This window comes from Capsicum annuum, chromosome 7 (genome assembly GCF_002878395.1).
Source record: "Capsicum annuum cultivar UCD-10X-F1 chromosome 7, UCD10Xv1.1, whole genome shotgun sequence".
NCBI classification, from domain to species: Eukaryota; Viridiplantae; Streptophyta; class Magnoliopsida; order Solanales; family Solanaceae; genus Capsicum; species Capsicum annuum.
The window spans coordinates 180,451,779-180,471,236 of record NC_061117.1 but is presented as its reverse complement, the minus strand read 5'-3'; the positions used below and the strand labels follow the sequence as shown (position 1 = coordinate 180,471,236).

At 34.8% G+C, this 19,458-nt stretch overlaps 1 long non-coding RNA gene across 3 annotated transcripts; it reads left to right on the top strand.

The window, feature by feature from the left end:
• Positions 1-3,820: 3,820 nt before the first annotated feature.
• LOC107853241 lies at positions 3,821-6,634 on the top strand. Of its 3 annotated transcripts, none has more exons than XR_001669708.2 (3): positions 3,821-4,095; positions 5,568-5,786; positions 6,369-6,634. It is a non-coding gene; the product is annotated as an uncharacterized LOC107853241 (long non-coding RNA). The 3 variants fall into 3 exon arrangements; XR_001669709.2 differs by having other exon boundaries at positions 3,821-4,327; XR_007042999.1 differs by having other exon boundaries at positions 3,821-5,786.
• Positions 6,635-19,458: the final 12,824 nt, after the last annotated feature.

Here is a 19,458-nt window from a genome sequence, read left to right as displayed (position 1 = left end):
AAATGAAGATATATGTATTAATGAAGATAGTAGTAGAAGGATATTACAGTAGATATTATACGCCTATGATAGATTCAGGAGCAGAAGCTAATTTATGTAGATATAATTGCTTACCAGAAAGCAAATGGGATAAACTAAAAACACCAATAATAGTTAAAGGATTTAATAATGAAGGAAGCTTAATTACTTATAAAGCTAGGAATGTAAAAATACAAGTATGGGATAAGATATTAACAATAGAAGAAATTTATAATTATGAATTAACATCAAAAGATATACTTTTAGGAATGCCATTTTTAGATAAATTATACCCACATATAATAACCAAAACAGACTGGTGGTTTACAACACCATGCAAACAAAAAGTAAGAGCAAAAAGAGTTAATAATAAAATAAGAAAGAAAACTGATTGGATAAAAGGAAGTGAAAAAATTACACAAAAGTTAGAAAATATAAACAATACTGAAGATACAGTAGAACTAGTAGTATTTTCGATAAATAAAACAGAAATAACTATATTTTCAATAAATAAAATAGAAATAATTCAGAAAAAATTAGAACAATTATATAGTGAAGACCCATTAAAAGGATGGGAAAAATACAAAACTACTATAAAAATTGAATTAATAGATAAGAATAGCATAATAACACAAAAACCATTAGCATATAATTTTGATGATTTAAAAGAATTTAAAATGCACATAGATGAATTATTAGAAAAACAATATATACAAAAAAGTAATAGTAAACATAATAGTCCAGCATTTATAGTAAATAAACATAGTGAACAAAAAAGAGGAAAAAGTAGGATGGTTATTGACTATAGAAATTTAAATGCAAAAACTATAACATATAATTATCCGATACCAAATAAGATATTAAAAATAAGACAAATCCAAGGATATAATTATTTTAGCAAATTTGACTGTAAATCAGGATTTTACCACCTAAAGCTAGAAGAAGAATCTAAAGAATTAACCGCATTTACGGTACCACAAGGATTTTATGAATGGAACGTGTTACCATTTGGATATAAAAATGCACCAGGTAGATACCAACATTTTATGGATAATTATTTTAAACAATTATCTAATTGTATAGTATACATAGATGATATATTATTATACACAAAAACCAAAGAAGAACATTTAAAATTATTAGAACAATTCACAGATATAATAGAAAAATCAGGAATAAGTCTAAGCAAAAAGAAAGCTGAAATTATGAAAAACCAGATAGAATTTCTAGGAATACAAATAGATAAAAGTGGAGTAAAAATGCAACAACATATAGTACAAAAAATAATAAATTCGAAAGAAGAATTAGATACAAAAAAGAAATTATAATCATTTTTAGGATTAGTAAACCAAGTAAGAGAATATATTCTGCAATTAGCAGAAACCTTAAAACCACTACAGAAAAAATTAAAAAAGGATATAGAATATAATTATGATGAAAAAGATAAAAAACAAGTTCAAAAAATAAAATTACTTTGTAGAGAATTACCAAAATTGCAATTTCCAGATGAAAATAGAAAATTTATATATATAGTAGAAGCAGATGCAAGTGAATATAGTTACGGAGGAGTACTTAAATATCGATATGAAGCAGAAAAAATAGAACACCATTGTAGATACTACTCAGGTACGTTCAACGAGACAGAAATAAAATGGGAAATAAATAGAAAAGAATTATGTTCATTATATAAATGTTTATTAGCATTTGAGCCGTATATTGTATATAACAAATTTATTGTACGAACAGATAATACACAGGTACGCTGGTGGTTAACAAAGAAAATACAAAATTCAGTTACAACAAAAGAGATTCGAAGACTAGTTTTAAATATATTAAATTTCACATTTACAATTGAAGTGATCAGTACTAATAAAAACGTTATTGCAGATTACATATCAAGACAAAGCTACACAGACTGAAATAGTAGAGGAAGATACTCTAGAAAAAATACTTAACACCCTAACTACGCTTTCAATGAAAGTGGACAGTATGGGTAATGAGATAGAAAAGCTAAAGACTAATGAAGATAAACTGAAGTCTATAGCTACAAATCAGCTAACTCAGCAGTGTGCAGAGCTATGTCGATCGGAAGACATTAAAAATCCAGAGCTAGAAGGAGACGTTGGGACACTCCATAAAACCCATAACATTTATCAATCTACTTCTGCAGGTACAAGCAAAGGAGTTAATAGACCAAGATACCAGAATGTAAATATGAACAAAATATTTGAAAAACCATTTACCCCAAAAACACAAAAAGACCATTTATTTATACCCCCACAAGTTAACACATACCGAGATAGCCTAAACCAAGACAAAAAAGTATACAACTACACCGCCCAGAAATACATAGAAAATATATACAGAATACAAACCTTTCTAAACCATAACCCCAGAGCTACAGACATCAAAGAACCAAATACCAATTATATAACTCAAAAACTACAAGGATACAATAAATTAATCGCACTACCCAAAACTAACCCAAGCCTAGTTAAAACCTGTTTTGACTATGGACTACTAAATACCATATATACCCACGACGGAGAAGAGCTAACAGCTATGGAGGAATTATATAAGATATTCACTACTTACAAGAGAATAACAAAAGGAAATTTATTTTATATAAAGTGTTATACTGCACCAGCAGAGATATTATATGACGAAATAAAACCAGTTATACAAGTTGTAAAGATAGGACTAACAAGAGATATGATTATTCCAGAAGATATTACGCAACAACCGGATATACCTAGAATCGAGATACCAGATTTTTATGCAAATAAAAGACTTATCGGACTAGCTACGATCATTCAAAAACTAGCAAATAACTATGCTAACGGAAACCCAATATGGAGCTACTATTCAAGAGATCATCAAATGATATATTCAAATTCAAAAGAGCTACGCCAAGCAGATATGGAAGACGTAAGACAATGGATAATGACGCTACTTAACCCAGAAAAACAATCAGAGCAATAAAAAAGGGATTTATTTCAGAAGGATTGCTAACAAGATACTGTAAAATAATTGGACATAAATATCCAGACCACCAATGTTCGAGGTGCAATGGAGAAGATAATATTATTCCAGAGGTACGTCTAGAATAAAAGAAGAATGCCAGCTGGAAAGATAAGATGAAAGAGCAATAATGGAGCAGATACAGAGCAATAATGGAACAGATACGACAAAATCAACGGAGACAAGATACTGTACAAAGGCAGAATTATTGTATATAAATGTAACAAAAGTCTTTATTGGAATAGTTGTACATTAATTAGTTTGTTGAAATTTGTTGAAAAATTTTTCGTAAAGTTAAGATAGAAAAGTTAAAGTTAGGAAAGTTAGATAGGCATAGGCCCTCTTTCTTTGACTTTTTTAGTCTTAGATTTTAGAAACCAAAAACATGTGTAAATTGTAAACTTACCTTTCTCATTCTATATAACAAAGGCAGAAGGCATTGCAAAAAGCAAGCCTTCATGCGTTGAAGCACCTTGCTCTCTCCAATCCACAAAAAAAATATTTTACTCAGTTAATTAGATAAACATATTTCAATGGAAAAAGCTATGGAACAACAAAACTCAGAAATAACAAAACTACCCGAACAGGTATATCTATTTATGATTATGAATAGCTAATTTCATAATTCCCAATAATCATGATATGATAAAATAAATTCATATTAGTTACTTTATAGTAGAATTATTTAAAGAATAATATGTTAAGAAGTTTATTAACAAAGAGGAAACGGAGAAATATCCCTAAGGATTATGCCATCCTAAAGGTGAAACCAATGATGTAGTAGTGCTTTGAAGGAGTTGGTGACTTGTAGTAGTGCTTTGAAGGAGTAGTTTTGTGCAGTCAAATGACGTAGATTCGTTTAAGAAATTTCCATCAAAATCGTGTCCTCTAAGGTACGGGACATCCGAGATTAAGGAAGATGCCCTAATCCTGTTTCAAGCAGGATTGCGTGAATATCTTGGCCTGCACAATGTGAAGATTTCTAGAAATCAAAACAGTGGCTGGGGAATAACTGGTCTTTTTGTTTTAGCCAGCAAAATAATAGCTATACCATCAGTAAGTTCCAAGTTAGTTGTAACTATAATCAATTACATTCCTATCCTATTTATATTCCAATGTTTACATCTCCATAGAAATTTTTTCCTGTCTACAGTATAAGCCTCTGAGATGTGTGAACCCAACAAACAAGTGGAAGCTAATTGGTGTGGTTTTTGTTTGTTTTAAGAAGATATATGAGAAAGGGATTGCACAACTTCTTAAAATCCCTTTTCTTGATTGTTTCTTTCAGGTTGCAGTTCGGATAAAATCACTAAATGACTTAACTTCTTATTGCAGTTTATTTTGTGATGCTTTGCTTTTTCTAATTGATTTTCCTAAACTCCATGACCCATCCAAATTGAATTCATTTGTTGTTGATCTCATTTTTGCCACTTGTCTTATAGTTTCTCAACAGGTCTCTACTTCCAAAGGCAATTATTTTTTAGTTAATGAGTTTCCAGTATAATGCAGTGTTGTTGTTGCTGAAAATTCCTGTTGCGGTGTATATGCCTTATAGAGTGTTTTTCTTTTTCAAATATGGAATATGTTTATATCTGCTGATATATTACAGTGGTTATGTTGTTGCAAGTTAATATGAAACTCTATTCTAATATGAAGCAGTCCCTTTTTTATGTATAGTATGTTCTATTTTCATTGGTTATTTCCCGATTTGAATAAGTTTAGATTTTTGGAGAAACTATGGTCTGAAATGTACTGTTATTAAAACATATTCTTGAACAAATGAAAATTTATGCAATATGTAATGTCCCATGTGCTAGAAGTTCCTTTAAGGTGAACTGTATCACCTGTATTCACCGAGTTACCTACAAATTTAGTTGTGTGGAAGCAGAGATAAACAAGCAGATAATTTTGGATTAAAGTCTATAAGGATCAAATAAAACAAGAGTAAGTTCCATGAGATCTGTTTATGGTGAATTAGAATCCAAAATACATCCAAATCACCTAAAGTTTACTTAGTTCAAGGTAATTTGACGAGGAAAGGATGAAAAATTTTGTTTTCTCTGTACCTAAATAAAGTAGTTTAAGTGGGTCATGGCAATGCAGTTAAGTGGTACTACTAATGTGGTTCAAGGCAATGCTGCTGAGTGGTACTACTAATGAAGATCTCCAAATTTTCTCTTTCGCTAGTTGTTTCTGCCTAGTTATTTGATATTTTAGTTAAAGAAAGCTTTGACATGAAAGTGAATTGTATAAAGAACTTGAAATGTCTTACGACATCCAGAATCTTGCTTGAGTATAAGGATTTATGTTGTTTAGTTTTAACTGAGACTTCTTTTTCATTAAATTCATGGTTGGTGTTCTACCTCTTGCTGTGCTTAGTGTCATGGTATTAAGTTCTGCTAATTAAATCTTTTTGCAGGGTACACGCTCTATTATGAATTATTTTCATAACCAAGAGGAAACTTGCCCTCAGGTTAAACTTTCTAGCGGAAAACTAATCCAAGTCGTGAAAAATATTATTTTTTCAGGCGTTGTTGCTGGCATGAAGTGGGTCTTGTGTAATAAGAAATTTTCCAAGATAGTATGGGTTTATGAACCAAAAGAATCGTCTGAACCAATAAACATCAGGACTGAGACTGACATTAAATGAGCATCTTTGATTCTATTTCTCCTTTTACTGTTAGTTTACCAAATAAGAATGGAAAACAGCTTGGATTTTGGTGGCAGTTACATCCTTAACGCATCTGGTAATGAGCATCTTTGGTTCTATTTCTTCTTTTACTGTTAGGTTTACTTTGTGGTGTTTCTCCAAGCCTGCATTTTTTGTGGCAGCTACATCTTTGGTTATATTGAGGTCAAGGCCTGCATTTTTTGTTGGCTTTGTTATTTCATTGACCTTTTATTAATGTTTTAAAAGTGAATATTCAAATGGTTTGGTGGTGCAACTCTTTATTATTCATTTTCTTAGTATTTGGTTTGGCTTAGGCTTGTAAATGATTCCTCTTTTCTTGCCATTTGCAAGTTGTAATGAAGGTGAGACTTATTTTAATGTATTGGAGGTTTCACAATTAGAGAATTCTTATTTTTTTTTTTAATGTATAACATGTTTGAAGCATGCGTATTAAATGGACAAAGCATTATGTGATGCATTTTTAATACTTGAAACTGATTGAGTAGTTTAAAATTGTAGCGTATAGTAGTTGTTGATTCATCTATTTACATTTATAATGATGTTTTTATTTTTTTTAAGTTATACGCAAATATGAATGTTTTATAATAAGGACTGAAAGTTTATCTGATTTGTTTTTATACTTTGCATTTTTATGTAGCCAAGTGATGCGGTCAGTGAACCAATTTCGCCGCTGGATGCAAGGAGATCACGTGATGATAGTGATCCTAATGACAGTCGTTGATTTCATTGCAAATTGTCTTGGATGTAATTGTGAATCTTAGAATACTGAAGCTTTTGTGTTTAAATTTGATTTTGAAGTTTGAAGATACTAGTTAATGTTGAAAAATTGGAGTTTGGAGATGTTAATGTTGAATATTTAATTTTGAAGTTTAATGATAAATGTATTTTTGACATGTTTTTCAATTACAATGTTTAATTAGTCATGTTGTGTTAATGATATATGAATTGAACGAATATTGGATTGTAGGTTATGCCTAAGGAAACAATTAAATTTGAGCTAAAATTAGAATCTATAATTAGTAATTGAAATTGATGGGCCTTACTAAATTTTTTTTTTAAAAAATAATAATAGTGGAGGTTTTAAGTTCCCGCAACTTGTAAATAAAAATTTATTATAAAAAAGATTAAACTTAGAGTAACGGGGGTTGACCGTTGCAAATTAATTATGGCGGTCAGGAAAAAACTGTCGTAAATCGATTGTGACGGCTCGTATTGTGAGGATTTTGGGAACCCCCGGAAATGAAATTAGTGGGGGTTTAAAACCCCTACAAAATGTAAAATTAACCCCCGCAATTTGACCCATTTTTTGTAGTGAGCTGGTACTTGTTGCGAGCACTGAGTAGATTGATAATAAACAACATATGCGGAAGAACAACTGATAATGCCATAAGATTTTAGATACTGAAACATGATTAAATCATAGATCGGCAATGTATGAAGACCTACTGAAAAGACTGATAAAACAACTGATAAATCGATTAACTGGCTGAATGTCTGAAAAGCCTCTACTGAATGACTGTGGAGTTGATGGGACAAACCCTCAACTAACTCCGACTAAATGAAAATACTAAACTACTGAGATAAACTAAAATGAAACAATCATGTCCTTGATAGATGAGGACTCACCACAACTGTTGTTGCTGATAAGTTGAACTGTCTAAGCGCGGTCAGGAAACTGTGTGTCCGAACTTATGATATAAGACATCATAGCGCAAAGAAAAGTATGTGGTTAGTTCTTTGAATATAGTGGTATATGAGATGAGGTTAGGATGTAATGCAAGGGTTAACTGTGCGTGAAATAATGACAGGCTGAATAGCATGAGATAACTGAGTATGCATGCATGAAAACTAAAATACTGAGAATGCAAGACCAAACATATATTGTTTCTAAAATAATCTGTAAACTGAATTACTGAAATCTGATAAATGAATAACTGGAAGTCTGTATGCCATGGTTAAGCTAACCTGAACTAAATTCTATAATGAATGTTGAACTGACACTGTGGGAGGTATCATCTAACAGACATGCCCCAATCTGAGCTAATCAGGGTCTAACCTGTACCCCAGTTAGTAGGGTGTCAGTACCGTGCCACGGGTACTAACACATGGATGTGTGGATCCACTAAACTAATGTCCCGAAAGACTTATAATTCACCCCCAAATAGCAGGTGCTCTAATGAGATATGTGTTACCCTCAATTGGCAGGTAAACACCTTGTCAACCTTCTACTGGCAGGTTGGTAGCTCTAACCTACGCTGGCTACGTAGTTTCAAAACTCGGGGACTGCTACTAAAGGTCATACCCTCAACTGGTAGGAGAGCCCCTATCCCTGGGTTCGCTCGGTGCTAAATCCTACTCCCAACTGAACAGACACTGATTACTGAACTGAACTAAGCTTAATTGAACAAACAACTAATTATAATAACTGACTGAATGATAATACTCATGGTATATTTGAAATCATTTTGAAGATACTGAAATTATGTAAACAGCTAAGTATCGGATGTTCATAACCCTATAGCATTGAATGAAAATAACATTATGGACATATAAAAGCTTTGAAACCATAGTAGAGGATCATTGTTAAGAATCCAACACTAAGGCATTTCATTAAACACACGAGATTCATGAACTTGAGAATGAGAATGGGTAAATCATGTGATAATAACATAATTACCATACTAAAACCATGAGTTAGGGATTTTAACGTAAAAATTCCATCTTTTAAACGTGTAAAGGATCATTCATCGAAAAACACTTGTAAAACCTAATTTATAATCAAAATTCATAAGAGTTTCACGGATATAATTCATCATAAACATGTAAAATTCATAATTTAAAACATAAAAATGGATTTTTGGACTCAATGGGTGAAAAGGGCCCATGGATGAACATCACACATACCTTAAAACCTTAAGCTTGAAAGAGAAACACAATCTTGATGCTTTTCTTGAAAGTTCTTGGATTGGAAAACTTAAATTCTTGATTTTCTTGGAGAGAAGGTAATTGAATTTGATGTTCTTGGGAGATGGTTAGGGTTTTCTTTGAGAGGAGAATTGGGAAAAATGAGCATATAATGCCCTAACCAATGCTTTAATTCATGTTTTTATGAATTGGATTGGGGGGGGGGGGGAGACTCAATTGCCCCTCAGAGAATTAAATTTGTAATTGAAACACGATTTAAGAGGTCACCACATTGCGATGAGGCCTCCACCGCGATGCGCCACTATCGCTGTGAGCTGCTGGAATCGAAATCCAAACACGACCCAATCCTTATCTGAAAAATCCAAAACTTCCCCAACACATGCTCCTTACACTTCTGAACATGAATTAACTCAAAAATCAACATCTCGGGGTTGGGAAGAAAAATATAAAAATTCCCAAAGGTAAGAGGCCAAAAATAAAATTTTCAGGCCTTAAGCCTCTTATGCTGAACTGAGCCAGGAATAATATGGGGTATTACAATATCTCCTTGAATGAAATTAATTAAGCTGAGAGTTCTGAACTAAGGCAACTGAGATCACACACTGAACATGCATGACTTGGAACATGAGTGGATAACTGAGTCTGGGCTTGGTACATGAACCAAACTGATTTCATGAATGCATGCAATGACATGATAATGGTTATAAGGATGAGATAGAAATGAGAGAATCAACTTATGAGTAACCATTACCTCAAGCTGGATCTGGTTCTGTGAAGAAAAGTTGATAGGTTTAGGACATGAAAATCAGGATATTACAACATCTCCCCCTTGGGATCATTCCCCTCCCACCTCTGAATGATACTGACTTGTATGAAATACTAAGAAAAGATTGAGATAATGCACGAGACACTTACGGAATGAATCATAATGCAATATCTTGAATCTAAGACCGATGGATGATGTATGAACTGAGTTGAATTCCCAAATTACCTGGATGCAAACATTTTTGCCTCTTGAAATAGCCATATTCACGAGACTTCGAATTGTATGACTAAATAAGAAGATGGAAAAACATAGGAACTTGTCTGTCTGACCGCTAGACTGAATTGCTGGATTTACAGGCTAACTCATACCGAAAGTTTATACTTAACTGGAATATTTCTTCAATTCTCTTTTTAAGAAGTTCTAATAACATTAGAGAGCAGAGAATCTTGAGAATGATCTGAACAAGACATCTGCATTAGGAAATCACAACATGGCCATAATTCTGTAACATGGATTACATGCCTATTAAACATAAGCTAGGACAGGATTGCTATGCCTTAGACAAAGTAACTGCTACTCCCAAGCTTAGACAAACTCCTCAAATACTCCCTAAGCTATACATTCCACTTTAGTACTGAACCTCACTTGAGGCTACTTAAAATATACACGTGAGCACTGATAACTCTATCTTCTGAAGTCTGATATGAAGTCCATTCTCCCATTATGCTCAAGCCTACAAATCTACAAGGTACACACACATGAACTTCTAAACAAACACCCATAAAAGCATCTTTATCACATTCTTCAACCCTCTACCATTAACAACTTTCATGCACTACCCCAAGAAAATACACATAGAATTGTCAACCTTCCATGACGTATACAAAAAGCTTAACCTTAATCTTTTTTCAACCTTATAGCCTTAGATAAAAGAAACATATAACAACCATTCCTTTACAAGGAATATGTCCCTCCCATCTAATCAATTACTTATCACCACTATCATTACATAAGAAGAGCTCACTGATAGATTAGAACATGAGGACCAAAAACATAAAAGGATACTATGCATAACTTGGACACTTAACTGAGGCTTGAGGAATAGAGTATTAATGTTATGAATTCATCAACGAGGTCTAACTTTAGGATAAGTTAACAAAATCCCAATTTTGATGATCATTAGGAGTGTAGCGTGAGTACCTGGAACTGAACATACGTTGAAACATAGGTACCTGAGTCATGAGCTGAATGACCTAATTTTGGAGTTCATGATTTCATGGAACATGATTTGTACTGCTCAGTGAACTGGAACTCCTTATACTAGGTACTGGAAGTACACATGATTATCTATGATGTGCATGAACATAAACTATGATCATGCAGTTGACATGTAAGGCATGAGTAGATATCGTGATAATTAAAGTACAAATACTGAAATAAGCACGGGTCAAGCATCTTTCTCCCTAATGTTGTTCTATAATACACTGCATCACTACTAGAATCTAAGAGCCTGACTCAGTTACTGGTCCTATCATCTCCACCATAGCTTTAATCCATATGCCTAAGTCAGTGGTACAATAACACGCATAAGGATAAACTCACCCTGAAAGACTAAGCCTGATAATGTAAGACCCACTGCTAATACTTCCTTCTGTTATGAAATTCTTAGTTTTCTATAGCCCCAACAATCATCATACAATAACTTAAACACTAACAAACTTAGAATTTCCAGGAGTATCACCATTCCATGAGTTCATACCATCTAGTTCTTCAACTTTACTTTCTATTAGCTCAATCTTCAAAGATTCAAGCTTTAATTCTAACACTAAACATGGATATCCCCAAACTTTTAATGAAATATACTACTTTCATCATAGCCTACAAATATCACATCTCTAAACTTATATTTTCCCTATACCATGAGAATTAATATTAAACTAACATACCCAACATCAACAACATATAATTTCAAATCAAGAAACTTAAATCCTTCCATACTCTGTTTTAAGCCTACTGATTCACCTTTCATACAACTAGCCCCATGGATATCATTTTTCTCGCTCTAAGATATGAAACAATCTGACCCCTAAGCACTGAAGTACCACCCCTCTATTCAAGGACTGGTTCATTCAGAAATTAAAAATCAAATAACTCTATTTCTGCAGCTAACAAAAGCATAGCATGAGTGGAGCCAATCCATATTGAGAATGACATTAAAATCAGTCATCTTTAACACCACAAGATCAACTAAAGTGATTTTCAAGGATACTATAACCAGCCAATTTCTGTACTCCTATCAAGCTGTGATAGATTTACCCATTGGGGTAGACACTGAGAAAGGCTCTACTAAAGTTTTAGGACTGATACTGAAATTAACAACTATATAAGGGGTTACAAAGAAAGTGAAGCCTCGAGATCTAACAAAGCATACACATGAAGATGAAAGACCTGTAACGTACCCATAACCATATTAGGAGATCTTTCCTGATCATGACAGGATTGGAGTTCATATAATCTATTCTGGCATTGACCACTGGTTGCGCTGGAAGCGGCACCTTGCTAAGTCAGGTGACGAAATAAAATTAGAGGACGGTTGGACTGACCTTACTAATCACTCTTTGGATAGTTTCTGACTCTGTGGCCTGGCTTGCCACACCCAAAACACACCTTATGTCGGCTCTACACACACCCCTTATAGTTTCTACTATATTCTCCACAAAGTGGATTGGTATAACCATTATTCACACTACCTTGGGTCTTGGAGCCTGGCGCCCTATCCTAATTGTCATTTCTAACTTAAGAACTGGCGCACTAGCTGAAGATGGAGATGGGGTAGAAAAATTTTAATGGAACTGAGAATAATTACCACTCTCTGACCTTGACTTAAAACTACCCATTCTATCCTTCTTATTCTCTCTTTTTTCTCCCTATGCTTCTCCTTCTCAATCTATTAGGCATGAACCATAAGCCTAGATAGGACAATAACCTGCTGATCATTCTGAGCAACTACTGAATGAGCTAAAATAGTGAAAGTAGCTCTGAATTTGATGTGAGATACATGCTCATTCAGGGGATTTTCTTGAACAGGCGGATGTGCGGGTTGCTTCCCGTTCCTTCTTTCGTTGTTTATTTTAGGAGGCATTGTCTATAAATGAAATGAAGGATGAGTCAGGAAAAGATTTTAAATAGATTTTATGCTCTTTTGCATGACATGAACATTGAAAGAAGGGAAACTTTGCCTAAAACATCTTGTAGCCTCTTGTCCATAAGTGTAGCACGCTTCACACCTATGTACAAGACTCTACTCAACGTGGCTTTTCAAAATCCCTAGGACACTATAAAACCTTAAACTCTAATACCAAGTTTTGTCACGAATCGAGGCTACCCCCAGTTGTGACAATGATGCTTACGATCGCAAGTGACCATAAGCTAACCCATGAGCTGCTACCTGCAGTGAGCACTAAGTTTTTAGATACTAAAACAGGATTAAATCATAAATCTACAATGTATAAAGACTTACTGAAAATACTGATAAAACAACTGCTAAACTGACTAACTATCTGAATATCTAACAAGCCTCTAACTAACTAACTATGTATTTGATGGGACAAACCCCCAACTAACTCTAACTAAATAGAAATACTGAACTACTGAGATAAACTAAAATAAAATAACCATGTCCTTAATAGATAAGGACTTACCACAACTGCTGCTGCTGATAAGTTGAACTTTCTAAGCGCGGTCAGGAAACTATGCATTTGGACCTATGATATTAGACATCATAGTGCAAAGAAAAATATGCGGTCAATACTTTGAATGTACTGGTATATGAGATAAAGTTAGGATGTAATGCAAGGGTTAACTTTGCATGAAATAATGACCGGTTAAATAGTATGAGATAACTGAGTATGCATGCATGAAAACTGAAATATTGAGAATGTAAGACCAAAAATATATTATTTCTGAAATAATCTGTAAATTGAATTACTGATATCTGATAACTGAATAACTGGAAGTCTGTATGCTATGGTCAAGCAAACCTGAACTGAATTCTGTACTGAATGCTGAACTGAGATCGTGGGAGATATCATCTAACTGATATGCCCCAATCTAAGATAATTGGGTCCAACCTGTACCCTAGTTGGAAGGGTGTTCATACCGTGCCATGGGTACTAACACATGGCTATTTGGACCCATTGAACTAATGTCTCGAAATACTAATGAGTCACCCTCAACTGGCAGGTGCTCTAATGAGATATGTGTTACCCTCAACTGGTAGGTAAACACCCTGTCAACCCTCAACTGGCAGGTTGATAGCTCTAACCTAATCTGGATACGTAGTTCCAAAACTCAGTGACTGCTACTAAAAGTCACACCCTCTACTAGCAGGTGAGCCCCCATCCCTGGGTTCGCTTGGTGCTAAATGCTACTCCTAACTGAACTGACCCTGATTACTCAACTGAACTAAGCTTAACTGAACATACAACTGATCATAATAACTGATTGAATAATAATGCTTATTGTATATCTAAAATTATTCTAAAGATACTAAAATTATGTAAACATCTAAGTATCGGGTGTTCATAACCCTCTACATTGAATGAAAATAACATTATGGACATATAAAAGCTTTGAAACCATAGTGGAGGATCATTGTTCAGAATCCAACACTTTGGCATTTCATCAAACACATAAAAGTCATGAACTTAAGCATGGAAATGGTTAAATCATGTGATAATAACATAATTACCATACTAAAACCATGAGTTAGAGATTTTAACATGAAAATTCCATCTTTCAAACGTGTAAAGGCTCATTCATTGAAAAACACTTGTAAAACCTAATTTATAATCAAAATTCATAAGAGTTTCATGAAGATAATTCATCATAAACATGTAAAATTCATAATTTAAAACATAAAAATGGATTCTTGAACTCCATGGGTGAAAAGGGCCCATGGATGAACATCGCACATTCCTTAAACCCTTAAGCTTGAAAGAGAAACACAATCTTGATGCTTTTCTTGAAAGTTCTTGGATTGGAAAACTTAAATTCTTGGCTTTCTTGGAGAAGAGGTAATTGAATTTGATGTTCTTGGATATGGTTAGGGTTTTCTTTGAGAGGAGAATTGGGGAAAATGGGCATATATTGCCCTAACCGACACTTCAATTCGTTTTTTTGTGAATTGGATTGGGGAGATAGAATTAATTGCCCTCAAAGAATTAAATTCGCAACTAGGGTGCGGTTTAAGAGGTCACCGCTATGCAAAAAGGCCTCTATCTCTATAACCACTGCGACGTGCCACTATTGCAGTGAGCTGCTGTAATTGAAATCCAAACCCGACCCAATCCTCATCTGAAAAATCCAAAACTTTCTCGAGACATGCTCCTTACACTCCTAAAAATGAATCAATTCAAAAACCAACATCTCGGGGTCAAGAAGACCAATTAAAAATCCTTGAAGTTAAGAGGCCAAAAATAAGACAAAGTCCCCAATACTTAGTGAAATTTTTAGTCCTTAAGCATCTTATGCATGCAACTACGGGCTGAACTGAGATAGGAACAATACGGGGTATTACACATGGATTCTTTAAACTGATGTTCCAAAGGATGAGGGTGTCATGCCTTTACTGATGGGGGACCCCTTATAATCAATGGTGGATATGTCTGGAACTTAGAGACTGCTACTAATGACTCATGCCTAACTAACGGGGGAGCCGCCATCCTTAAGTTCACTCGGTGCTAAGTGTTATTCCCAAATTATTGATACTGATATTTATTTGTATTCAATATGACATAATACTGATGAGTGCTAATTATAATGTTATTCTGAGATTTAACGATACAAGCCTAAACTGAATGACTTGTAACCTGATAAGCATGATTTTCCTAGGTATCGGGTATTCATAACCCACTAGCACTATCTATTGTAGCTAATCATGGAAGTTATTGGACAATCCATGATAAAGGGAAACATGAGTAACACCCCATAGTTCTACAATTAATCATGATTTATACATTTTCATTATCAAACATATGGAAATACAATTATCATAGTGGAATAATTTTCATGGCTCAAAATCAAAGCAATTGAGAGAAGATTTCATAAAATTCATCATTAACTTGGAAACCCATAAAGAAAAAAGAGTTTTAGACTTAAAAGTTTATGGAGTTCTTGGCACTTAGTGGGTGGAAGGGACCCATTGATGAATATCCCATATACCTAAAGTAAAAACTTTGGTGAAACCCTTTCAATTGATCTTGTTCTTAGGAACCCTAGTTTACTCTTAAGGAAAAAGTAAAACTGTTTATTTTGATTTGCTTTGGGTTAAATTATGAGTAAATGATGGAATTAGGGTTTTGGGTCTTTTATACCACCCCTTGAGAAGCCAAATGAACATGGGTTTGGCTTCTAATAAAGTGGGAAAAGACATAAAAGTCACTGGAAAATGTGCAATAAAACACATTCTCATTCCTTACGACTCATCCTATGACTCATTGGGAATGACTACGAGCCGTAGTCTGAGTTGTAAGCTAGAATCTAGGATCTGAGGCCCATTTCTGGTTTGACAACGGCTCTCTCCCTTATGACTAGTCAAGATTGATTAAGAGTCATGAGGTGTAGTTGTAGTCTTAAGCTTGAATATTGGGTCCTTTATTGGTCAGGCTACGATTACCTCCATACGACTCGTAGTCACTGAGTATGAGTCGTGTGGTCTGGTTGTGGCCATAGGATAAAACTTGTGGCCTTCACTATAATGACTATGACTCACTCATGACGAATCATCATGAGTGGTTATGACTTATTACCTGAGTCATAGTCATGGAAGTGTACCAGGTCCTAAGGGAAACCTTTCACAACTTCTTACCATGACATAGGATTTAGATGAGACTTGAAGAATTGGAAAGCTAACTTTGGGGATAATCTTTTGAGAGGTTTAGAGCATGAAAACTTAGGGTATTACAATATCTCCCCATTGAGATCATTCATCCCTGAATGAACAATGCTTAAACTGGAATACTAGGAAGACCAAGGTTATGTACTGAAAAGTTAGGAGCTGAATCATGATTAAATATCCAAATATGAAAACATGATGCATGGACTGAACTGAATTTGTGAATGCATATTATGACATAAAGATGGTTAGATAGATGAGATAGAATATGAGAGAATTAATCTAAAGAACCATTACCTCAAGATGAATTTGAATTTGTAGAGAAGAGATAAGGATACTTGATTCGCATATCAGCTCCTGTTTCTCAAGTAGCTCCCTCAATGGACTGATTTCTCCACAAAACCTTTACTAAGGCAACTTCTTTATTCCCCAGCCTATGAATCTGGTGATCAAGGATCTCAACTGGAACTATCTCATAGGAGAGGCTATTTTCCATACCCGCACTCTCTAAAGGAACAACCAAAACTAGGTCACAGTGCATTTCTTTAGCGAAGAGACATGAGACACTGGATGCACTGCTACTAACTCTGCAGGCAACTCTAACTCATAAGTTACCTTCCCAAAATGTCTGAAGGTCCTAATATGGTCCAACATAAAAAGGACTGAACTTCCCCTTCTTGCCAAACTTCTTCACCCCTTTCATAGGTGAAATCTTCAGATACACAAAATCACTACTATCAAATTCAAGATCCCTCTTTCTTATGTCTATATAGGATTTCTGATGACTTTGGGCAGTCTTCAGCCTTTCTTGAATCAACTAAACTTTCTCTATCACCTTAAATACTGAATCTAGCCCTATTAAGACAACCTCACCTACCTCAAACCAACCAATAAGAGATCTACATCTCCTACTATAGAGATCCTCAAATGGAGCCATTTGGATACTAGAGCAATAGTTGTTACTATAGGCAAACTCAATCAAAGGTAAGTGCCTATCGTAACTACCGTCAATCAATACACAGGCTCTCAAATGTCCTCTAGGGTCTGAATAGTCCTCTCTGCCTAACCATTTTCTGGGGATGAAAAGTTATACTAAGATTAAATTAGGTACCAAGACCCTTCTGAAAAGCCTTCCAAAAATAAGAGGTGAACTGGGTACCTCTATCTGAAATGATGGTCAACGAAACTCCATGCAACTTTATTAACTCCCTTAGATAGAGTCTATCCTATTCTTTGGCTAAATATGAAGTATGAAATGGTAAGAAATGGGCTGACTTGGTCATTCTATCCACAATAACCCAAATAGAGTCATGCTGATGACGTGTACTAGGCAACCCCGTAACAAAATCCATGTTCACTATTTCCTATTTCCAAGTGGGGATGCTGAACTCCTAAAGAATACCACTAGTCCTTTATTGTTGAAACTTAACCTACTGATAATTCAAACACTTTGCCATGAATTTTGCATTATCCATTTTCATACCATTCCACCAACATACCTCCCACAAATCACAGTAGATCTTAGTGGCTCCTGGATGAATAGCATATCAGGAACCATGTGCTTCTGCTAATATTCACTGTCTCAAACCATCCACACTCAAAACACATAACCTTTCCCAAAAATGAAGCACACTATCTCCCCCTTGGAAGAAAAGGATTCGTTAGTCCAAAAGACATAAAAACAAATTCAAAGTGACCATACTATGTTCTGAAGGCTGTATTTGAAATGTCACTTTCTCTTATTCTAAGTTGATGATAGCCGGGTCTAAGTTTTATTGTATATAAATAATATTCTACCTGAAGTTAGTTAAACAAGTCATCAATCCTAGGGAGAGGATATTTGTTATTGATTGTGACTTTGTTCAACTGACGGTAGTCGATGCACATTCTGAGGGAACCATCTTTCTTGCACATGCATAAATCCCATGCAGATACACTAGGCCTCATAAAAACCTTTATCTAAGAGGTATTCAACTATTCTTTCAATCTCTTGAGCTCAGCTAGATCCATTCTATAAGGTGGAATTAAGATGGGCTGGGTATCTAGAAGGAGATCTATTCCGAAGTTGATTTCCCTTTCGGGAGGAACTCCAAGCAAATCTTTGGGACATACATCTAGAATTCACTTACTACTATAACTAACTCAAGAGTTAGAGTTTCAGAACTTAAGACCTTGACTTGGACAAGATGGTAAATACAACCCTTGGAAATTATTTTCCTTTTCTTAAGGTAAGAAACAAATTGACCGATAGGTGATGCGGTACTACCCCTCTAATCTATGAATGACTTATTAAGAAATCAGAGCTGGACGATTTTACTTCTACAATCAATTGAGGTATAACTTGAATGAAGCCAATCCATGCCGAGAATGACATCAAAATCACTCATTTCTAACTTTACAAGGTCTATTGAAGTGGCTTTTTGAGATACTGTGAACGGGCAGTTTTTGTATACCCATCTGGCTGTAATAGAACTACCTACTGGGGTAGACATTGAGAATGATTCTATTAAAATATTGGAACTGATACCAAAGTTTATGGATATATAAGGAGTCACAAAAGAAAGTAAAGCTTTAGGGTCTAAAAATTCATAAAAATGAAGATGGAAAACTTGTAATATACCAGTATCCACATCAAGAGAACCTTTCTGATCCTGTTGAGTCTGTAGGGTATAGAGTTGGCTCTGAAGCTGCCAACTGGTGGCACTAGAGGTAGCGCCCTACTGAGTCGAGCAACCTTCAAGAGCTGGAGAATTAGTCTGACCCTACTAACGCTCATTTTTTCCCTTCCACATACCCACTAGGCAATACCTTACCCTATGGCCTGACTTGCCACACCTAAAACACACATCACTTCTTTCCCTGCACCCACCCTGATGGTTTGTACCATACCTCTTGCAGACTAGCTTGATGCAACCACTATTCATACTATCCTAAGATTTAGAGCCTGGCGCTCTATCCCATTATCCTGCCTGAACTTAGGAATTGGAGCATTGGCAGAAGACAGGGATGGGGCACAAAATTTTTGGTGGAACAGAGAATGATTCCCAATATCTGACCTTTGTTGTGAGAAGTTGAAGCTACCAGTTTTGGCCCTTTTATTTTCCTTTTCCTTGAGCTTTTTCTCCTCAATTTTTTAAGCAT